Source organism: Idiotropiscis lumnitzeri, chromosome 4, assembly GCF_059441095.1.
Source record: "Idiotropiscis lumnitzeri isolate Australia: NSW breed Sydney's pygmy pipehorse chromosome 4, RoL_Ilum_1.0, whole genome shotgun sequence".
In the NCBI taxonomy this organism is placed as follows: Eukaryota; Metazoa; Chordata; class Actinopteri; order Syngnathiformes; family Syngnathidae; genus Idiotropiscis; species Idiotropiscis lumnitzeri.
In genome coordinates this window covers 10,543,000-10,552,992 of record NC_142394.1, presented here as the reverse complement: position 1 = coordinate 10,552,992, position 9,993 = coordinate 10,543,000, and the positions used below count along the sequence as shown (strand labels likewise).

The 9,993-nt window shown below is 40.3% G+C and overlaps 1 long non-coding RNA gene across 1 annotated transcript; it reads right to left on the bottom strand.

The window, feature by feature from the left end:
* Positions 1-5,216: 5,216 nt before the first annotated feature.
* On the bottom strand, positions 5,217-6,883 carry LOC148338062 (uncharacterized). The gene is made up of 2 exons (XR_015842937.1): positions 6,810-6,883; positions 5,217-5,973 (listed from the first exon to the last, which is right to left on the bottom strand). It is a non-coding gene; the product is annotated as an uncharacterized LOC148338062 (long non-coding RNA).
* Positions 6,884-9,993: the final 3,110 nt, after the last annotated feature.

The following is a 9,993-nucleotide window of genomic DNA, read 5'->3' as shown; positions in this document are numbered from 1 at the left end:
AAGCACATTCTCATCTCATTACGTTGAGTGAGAGATATCAGACACGTCCCATCTGCCCAACGCTTTCCACGCACATGCCGTCATGCTTGAGCCACGCGGGCCGATATGGAGATGCTGCATACGGCCCATCTGCAACAGGGAGAGGCTTAGACTCTACATCGCTGCATTTTTAAAGTCACTCTCAGCGAGAGAAAACCTAACAGTGGGTGGGCAAAAGAGCTCTTGACATGCATCAATAATGTTGTAACACATGGGGCAAATATGAGAGTGGGTGGTAATGTTCCTGTAACTCAAGGGCCCCATGCTTGATTGCACCACTGAATGGAGGGATTTGGGTACCCCTGCATTACTCCTATCACAGAGGTACCACTTATGTCATTTGCTTGCTTTGCTAATTACTAAATGGCTTAAATACAGAGATAATATTTTTTTTAGTGTCAATAAAACTCTCGCTCTTGTAGCTATGACTTAATAATTTGTCCTTGTTCAAAATTCCCTCAAATTTCCCCAAATGAAATTGTCATATTTTCCACCTTTTCACACTACCACAGTACTGACAGGATATTTTAAGATCTGTTTTCCCAAATGGCAATAAAAAAATAGATCTTGACATGTTATTCAATTATGGACCAATGCTATTGTCAAAACACAATGTGAACGGAATTGTACTGTAAAATGCAGTTTGATTTCAAAGAGTGTTTTTGGCACTATGCGTAATATCGTTTCAACCAGTGCATTATGTGGGCCGGGACGCAGCGTGACTGAGTACCAGCACCTCTCAATTTCAGCATCGAGCGTACCGGGACTTTCACTCGAGCCCACAGTACCCTCTCTTGTTCTATTTCTCTCTTGCACATTGTGGTACTCATGACTCTTTCAGTAATTTGGTTCTGCAAAAAAAAAAAAAAAAAAGATTTTTTTTCTGCCACCAAGTAACAGTTTTGGTTGATGCGGTGTCATTTGTGAAGGTAGCTGCAAATGCAACGCTGTAAATATGCAAAGGCTGATTTCAAAATGAATCTTAACAAATGATACATTGACGTCAAGGCAAGGCAATTTTATCGTGAAGCTGGTACACGTGGTGGTGCGACAGTTAGCTTGAATTATCTGCCTTATCACAGTTTTAATTACCATTACTTAGTTGCTAGTTGCTACATCAACACAACGCCATCTCAAAATCGTATTCAATCACTAATTTGGGAAGCTAAGAAACCACTTGTTAATCATGCCGTCATTGTTTGATTTTGGCCACAAGTCTCCACTGTTCGTGGCCAGTTTAATTTGCTTTCTTCTTTTTCAATTACGTGGGCATAAGCGTGTTTCTAATTCAGCGTACAGGTTCAAAGGAAGCCGCTGTGCCTTGAATTGCACTCTTAGGTCTTTTTCATTCACATTCCTTAATAATAATAATGGCCATTCATTTTTTTTTTCTTTTTTGCTGATTCAAAAACCGACCTGTGACTCAAATCTGTGTGTTTTTTTTGACCACCAATAAATAGTACATGCCAAATGCCTGTCCCTCGTGAGGCAGTTTCACGAGTCGAGTGTGTGGTAATTGCACAGAACAAGAATGTGCAGAATTCTGCTCAAATGACCAAATAAGGTATTAACTTGATATTTATTTGCGGTATTTACTTCCTCAACTTACTTACGTATACATTAATATGTTAGGTAATTTACTTAAAGATCAGCTGTTACTCACTGCCTAATTTCTAATTTACTGGGCAACTGTCAAAAAGGGAGCACGGGCACTTATTTTTTTCTCCTTAAAGCAGTTCAGTTCTGACCTGATCAGTGTTCGAGCCGCATTGTGAACAGGCCAACAAAGTGGCACCGTGAATCATGGAGCCACATATTATTTAGCTTTTGAAAACACAAATATCTACTTTTGACAGTTGTGAGGAGCAAATTATAATTGCAACAGGCTGCAGATGACATTCAGTAAACTGAACCATCAGCAGCATTTAGACGGTTTCCAACGGCGACGTGTGTTGATATGGGCCGAGTCCTTCGATTTCTCTCCTTCTCTCCAATTACCGTGCCCTAGCATTAACGTTTAGCTGGTAATGCCCTTCACCATTCTCATTTACCCAGTCCATTCCATGGATTATTATTTGTTTATTATGAGAAGGTTATGAGTTCGTACAAGCAATGAAAGTGTGCACTCAACAGTGAACGTTGTGTTTTTGTTGCCTCGCTGACTAGTACGCTGATTGCTCATGTGGGATTCACTTGGGGTTTTCTTGTTTGCTTTTAGACCAGCTCCTTATGTAAAGTGCCCTGATAACTTCTGTTGTGCGATACAAATACAAACTGAATTTCCAATGGAATGGAACGTAATGTAAAATAAAAATAATAAGAGACTACTGACTTCAAAATACACTGCAAACACAATATAGTTAGTGTTCAAACTAATAAACATTGTTGTTATGTTTATTTATTTTTTTAATTTGATGGCAGCAAATAATTCCAAAAAAGCTGGGACAGGGAGTAAAAAAAAACACCTGGGAAAGTTGAGGAGTGCTAAGAACAAAACAAACAACAACAAAAAAAAGCACCTGTTTTGAACATTCCACAGGTGAGCAGGATCAATTGAAACAGGTGAGAGTCATGATGAATATAAATGAAGCATACCCGCAAGGCTTTGTTGGATGGGACAAGATTCACTTCTTTGCAAACAACTGTATGAGTACATTTTCCAACAGTTTGGGACCAACATTTCTCAATGTACAATTGCATCCCCCTACGGCCATCATATCATTCAAATATTCACAGACTCCGAAAAAATCTCTGCATTTAAGTGGCAAGGCCGAAGACCAACATTGAATGCCCGTGACAATTGATCCCTCAGGCAGAACTGCATAAAAAAAAATCTGCATCTTTATGGAAAGGATATTGACACATGGGCTGAAGAACTTCAGAAAAGCATTGTTTGTAATCAATTCACCACTGCATCTACAAAAGCAGGTTCAAACTCTCCTGTGCAACGTGAAAGCCATATTACAAACACACTCAGAAATGCGGCTAGCTTCTCTGTGGCTGAGGCCATCTGAGATGGACTGCGGCAAAATGGACAAGTGCGCTACGGCCTGACAAGTCCAAATTTCAAATTGTTTTTGGGAATCATGACGTGTCTTCTGGGCCAAAGAGAAAAAACACCGTCCAGACTGTTACCAGAGCAGAGTTCAAAAGCCAGCATCTGTGATGGTATGGGGGTATGGGTAACTTTCACATTTGTGAAGGCACCATAAATGATGAAAGACACATCGGGTTATGGAATAACATGTGCTGCCATCCAAGCTATGTCATTTTCAGTAACGTCCATGCTTATTTCACCAAGACACTGCCAAGCCACCTTGTGCACGTGTTACAACAGCATGGCTGCCAGCAGTCCATTGAAAATGTCTGGCTGTTATGAGCAACTGAATTTGCGCATCAAACAAGAATGAGACAGTTCACCCTCCAGAGATTCAACAATTTCTGCCCAAGTTCCCAAATACTTTTTGAATTTTGTTAAAAGAAAAAGGATACGTAACACCCTTGCCGTACAACTTTCATGACGTCATCCTAAAGATGGTTGCGGCACTCACCACCACGAAACAGTAATGAACAGTTTTTATTACCAGGCAGACAAATGCCACTTTTCCATTCGTCTCAGATAGCCCCACACCACTCTAAGCTCACTGTCATTCATTTGGCCGCCCCTCAGAGTCAACGGCTCATCGTGGTCACTGTGTGGCATCCAAAGCCGGTCGGCGGCTGCCCAAAGCTGCCATCCCTGAGGCAGGAGTCACAACCGTGGAGCCACGGAAGCGGCGGTGCCACGCTCCTCTCACTTAAGTGAATGGAACCCAGTGTGTGAAAGCAGACATTTTGCCCAACTCTGGTGTAAATATGAAAGTGTTTAACTGGTGGCTGCTCTGAGAAAGTGAGCAAGTGTTTAGTACGGGGGTGGATCATCACTTAGTACTGTAGAAAGGTGAAAACCCAGTCACTTTTTGGGGGATTGGGTGGAGCCAGAGAGGATAAGGATGAATAAGCAAGCATGATCAGAGATGGGTGCCTGGAGGAAAACAACATTGTGCGTATTTTTGGTGAGGAATTAAAATTTAAGATGACCAAAAGCGACCCCCCGAATATATATATATATATATATATATATATATATATATATATATATATATATATATATATATATATATATATATATATATATATATATGAAAATAAACATTGATTTAGTATAGTATGACTCCTTTAATAAACAATATATGGGGGGTGTCCAAACGAGAAATTTGAATACAGATGAACCGAAATTCGCCTCCGAATTGGATTTTGGACCTGTCTGCAGTATACTATATATATACTATAAGATTTTAGTCGTAGATGCGCCTCACAAATTCTACATTTGTAACTTGTTGTCATATGCCCTGTAAGTGTAAAATTGTAAATCGAAGTAAATTATTGCAAACTTAAAAAAAATTGTAGCATTTCCCTTGAGCTCTAATAAATAACTGCAAAATGGGAAAAAGTATTGGATCATTGCAAGCATATTTTCCAGACTTATATGACCTGACGGGCTTCCAACTTTGAAATTTCCACCACATCTACCCATTTTCTTCCAGTTATCTTTAGTAAGGCCAAAAATAGTTTTGCATTTGGCTAGTAGAGACGGCAACTGGCAAAGATAGATGGAGTTTATCATAGCTGAGCACAGACTGGTTGCAATTCCCAATCACACCTATACGAGTGTTTTGCTCTGAGAGGAAGGAACCGACACAACCATGAGGAGGACATGCAATTGAGATTACGATTCCAACTGTCTTGCTGTAAATCAACCACTCAAACCATTGTTGCCCACTTCTTAAGTGTTTCCATAATACGCTAAACGCTGATGTCAATTATGGTGAAATGAATGTAAAAGTGTGTTCATGACAAGAACAGATTGGGGAGTTTGTCACTGTGCAGTTTTAAACCCCAAACTGGTGCATGCTAGTGGAAAAAAACAGTGGCTTGGAGGCTTTTTCTGTTTCCTCTTTGCAAGTGAAAAGGAAAAAGAAAATCCTTTGTGCGGTTCTTCCCAATTTTCCAATTTGCAAATACTCCCTGAGGAGAAAGAAACCGCACAGACAGCGAACATTACAGAATCTGATGCAATTTCACCGCAAACGCAGAACCTCAACACGCCACACTCACACTATAAACACATCCGCTGCTTTCCTTTTATCGTTTTTAATTTGCATTCTCCACAACATTAAGACAAAAATAAGTGAAGTGTGTTAATGTTGGTACTTGTGTTGTTATTTTAATTCACACAATTAGCACCCAGAAAAAGAAGCAAGTGTTAAAAAAAAATAAATAAATAAAAAATGCCAGATTGGTCCTGGCTTTGTGACTGGTTCAAACAGATGTCATGGGCCAATTGCCTAAACATCTTGTGGTGGACACAGTACAGTGAAAACACTCCACTCATCTACATGACACACGTCAGATCAAAATGAATCCAGTCATGGTTTTACCAGCTTTGAATTCATGCATGAGGAAGCCTGTCAGGGGTGAGACGACAAGGATGTGGATTGTAGCGCTCTCAGTGTTTGTCAAGATTTTACATCCCATCTCCACGGCTACTTGTTTGAAGCCAGTCATCTGTTCTCTCACAGCTTGCTGCCAACACGCTTGAGATTCCAGGTTCAACATTTGTGAAGCTCTCAGAGGAACGAATGCAATTAGGATACTTTTGTGGCTGTAATGTATCCCTTTGCTTGTATCCAGCATTTTCATTTTAATGCGCCTCAACATACTTTAATATGACTTGTCCATCACTATCCTCTTTTTTTTTTTTAAATACCCCATCAATAGCAACATTTTCATGCAGCGGTTCTCCTTCCTTGAAAGGCTTGGCAACTTGAAGAAACAGAATTTAAAGTCCACCTTTGAAGACAGTTTTGACGTCAAATGGACCAACGAGGAAATCTGCAAGCAGAAAACGACCATCTGTACTAAATGTCCACATTTTGTACATTTTCCCCACTCCTCTACTCAAGGTGGCGTTCCATTATCCAATATTAAGAGAACATCATGTCCACTTATATTCAATAAAAACCTTACCCTTGAAGGACACTCAATACACATTTATTGCCTCCCGTTTTTAGACTCGTCTTTGCGCTGAAAAGGTGAAAAATACTTATGTGTTACAATTGTACAGGCTGTATGCTTCTCACCCCGTGTCATCCCTCTCTGCACATTACTGCTGTCCCTGCAATACACTCGTATGGATTGCCTCCAGGACTAAACTGCTTCTTTTGTCAAACACGACTGCCTTTTTTACCCTCAGCCAACACTGCTATTGTGGGTGAAGACGAACAGCTCTCAACAATTAAAGGTGTGGACCATTACTTGAGCTCTTAGGAAAGTTCCGTGTCATGCTTTTCAGCACAGAAGAGATCACTGCACTGTCTGCATTTGGCATCCTCAGATAGAATTGAGGAAATGTTGCTGTGGTGTACTATATGTTAACTGCATTGGGGCTGATTATGGATAACTCATGTTGCAACAATGTGGAGTACACAAGCAATCAAATCTCTGAATCTCTGAACATTTACACAACAGTCACCGTATGATTGTACAGTTTGACAGCATCATCACAAACAAAATTTAAATAAAGAAGAAAAAATCTTTTCACTAGTCTTATGCCAATCAGTTGCTATTAAAAAAGAACTTTTTTTGACAAGTTGACTGTGACTTTAAAAGCACCAAAAATGCAGTGATCATGGAATTAAAGCCTAGGTGTCCAAATTCAGACCACTTACACGGTTTGCTTTGTCGAGTCAATAAAATGGCCTTTTGTGGAAATTACACGCCAATCCTTCACAGTGGAAGCCTGTGAAATGACAGCAAAATAAAAAAAAAAATTACCGTTTGTGTGATTCACTCGCCATCCAATGAGATCACTTAGTCTCAGATGATTAATAGAAGGATGAAATCAATTTTGTCTTTGTGATCAAATTTGGGATGTGTTAGAATAGCCCAGGGGAAATTCTGGGAGAGTATAACCAGGGTATCCAAAATCAACACATTGCGTCTAACAGACTGAATCTGACTAATTTACTTTTATGCCACCAAGTCAAATAAATACAAATACAATTGTATTTTGAAAGCTAATATGGCATACGATTGTTACATTCAATAATCATTTACTTACAACAAATTGACTGAAAAAACCCAAAATACTCATTTGGTGCAAAAGTAAAGCACAAATTATCAATCAACTTTTACAAAAAAAACAAATTGAAACCATTTCTAAATCTAAGGAACGTCTTGACCGGCAAGTGGAACCTAGGAAACAAAGGTAGTTCATTTCCGACATGTACAGTGTACGGAGTGTTTAAAATTTCTTGAAATCCTTCAAGAGAATGAAAATGAAAGAAAAAGAAAGGTGAGGTGAGCTACTTTGCACCTCTGAGTGACTTCTCCCTTGACAGTACAGATGTGACACAAGTGATATAAATTGAAGCTACGTGACAAGGAAAAGTTATTCCAGTATGCAAGTGCGGTGGAGTGTTATTGCAAAAATACTACTGCCACAGCATTTCTGCTGTCGGCAAGTCTATAATTACCTACAGATGAGATCAGAGCAGAGACACACTAGGGTTGATTTAATAAATTTTTAGAACATTTTGCTTCTTGCTAAACCCCGGGCAATCGGAATCACACAGGCGAAAACCCACACTGAGTTTCGCCACGAGGATTGCCCACGGTAGATGAAATCTGAACCTTTCTTGTCCTCCTATAGCCTGGCGCCTGAATCTGAGGACCCATGTATGCAGATAACAACTTCAAAAGATTAATTCTTGTCTTACTACAAAGACGCTGCAAGAAAACCCATGTCTTTTGTTACACAGCCTTTAGCTTGGTAAAAAGCCTTCCCTTCAAATTCATCCTGAGGCTCATGCCTGCCTGTTGGACTTGCTGCGGTATTGAATTATTTAGGCCGAATCTGCGTTTTAGCATGGAATGCCGTGAGCAGGAAGAATACACATTAGGATGGCATCTATGATTGTGATTGACTGGAGCCCCAATATTGATTGAGTAGGCCAGTTTGTGCATCGGATCGTATTAGGAGAAGCATCCATGGGAAGGAGTCGAGTAAAACAGCCTGGACATAGAAAAGCCAAGCCATGAATGTCACCCTTTTTATTGTCTCCATTGTAGCGTCTGACTGTGTCGCAGCGCAGCAACTCCTGACTTCCCAGCACGCCTCAAGATTTTCAACAGATTTGCCAGGAGGATGCAGTGCTGTGAAAAGGTGCTGCCTCTTACAGTCTCATGTGTGGCATGTTAAGCAATGGTAATCTGCTGCAGTGCAGACAATAAATTCCGCCGCATAACTAAGCGTCGCCATGACATCGTATTGTACCTGTATGGAATAAGATATCAGCGCGCTGAGGCGGGCGGGGGCCCCTCTGCAGAACAAATACGCATTACTGATGATGACACCAAAAACACAAAAAGGAGAATATTTGATGACCGCTCGCTACTTGTTCACACTTTGTATTAGAGAGGGTGGAAAAATGCGCATGAGCAATACCCCCGAGCGGAGGCCTCATCTGGTCAACAAGGGATTGATCTATGCATAGCAAAAAAAAAAGAAAATCAAGCTCGCTGCAATGACAAATCTGAAGGACTGCGCTGTCTTCCCAGTTCCCCCAAAGCTTAACAGCGTGCCGTGCGGACTGATGCAATGCTTAAACACTGGATAAGTTGAGTGCACCAGCAGAAGCCGCTTTTGTCAGGGCAGTGAAAAGAAAGGAGGGGAGAGTCAGACAGAAGGACTCAAAGGGCCTGATTACCGCATATCATCTCGACTAAAACTTGTACCGTGCAAATCTCCAGTGAGATCCCAACACTGTGCGAGCATGATAACAGAGAGGAAAAGCTTTCTCTGTCAGCGCTTGCAATGGAAAGTGATCTTTGAAACGTTCACTGCAGTTAGTTGACAAGCTGAAAGCCATTATGGGAGGACCCCCGTGGCAATCCCCAACTAAGAAATATTGTTATTTGCAGAGAAGAGACACGCCAAAGTTTTGCTGCTCTAAATGGGAGGATTTGCCATATTTATCCTCTGCATTTTTTATCGACGACCGGAGGATGGTTTGCATTCGGTAGCAGTGTAACCTTTTATAAAACACTTCTTTGCATAGATATTACTTATTACATAAAGCAAGGGCACAATTTTACATGAGACAGCAATCTTCCAAATGTAATGACAAATGCTAAATCAGATCCAGTGAAACCATTGATGAGATTTTTACCCTTTTGCACTAATCCATTTGTATGAACCCTTCCGTAAATGGGATTGGCACCCTTTGGCATGTACTAATTATTCAGAATATTTAGATGCGCATTTATTCGCAAAAAGACTTTTTAATCAGGGTGTTTCATGCAAATGGTTGAGTTGTGTGAGAATGCCGTTAGATTTGAATTAGATACGACGAAAATAATGAGTTATATTTCAAGTTTTAATCCCATATATTATTTTGATATTGTATATTTATGTAGATATATATATAAACAAAAGATGTTTAGTAAAGTAATTACGCATAATACAAATAATGAAGCACGCAAAAAAAAAATTGGGTACATTTCACAAAATAATAGTCTTTTCGAAGGTAGATAGCTGAGCGACAAACCTGGAAGTGTGACGTCATACCAAGGGAATATGGCAGAGCTCACCATTGAAAGTGTGTTAAGCCAGTCAGAAATTGACACGAAAGATCAAACGTGTCTGAGGGGATCCAGGTATTTGAAGAGTTGGAGGAAGAGAAGCTTGTCGGAATTCTGTTCGTTGGACCATACATGAACAAGCCAGACGCTCAGGAGACCGACAATATTGTTCTTGAATGACCGACCATGGAGTGGAAACGATATTGATCGAGGCTGGATGAAATGGTAAAATATGTGGCGTTACGGCGTTCATCTTGTCTTCTTTTTTAA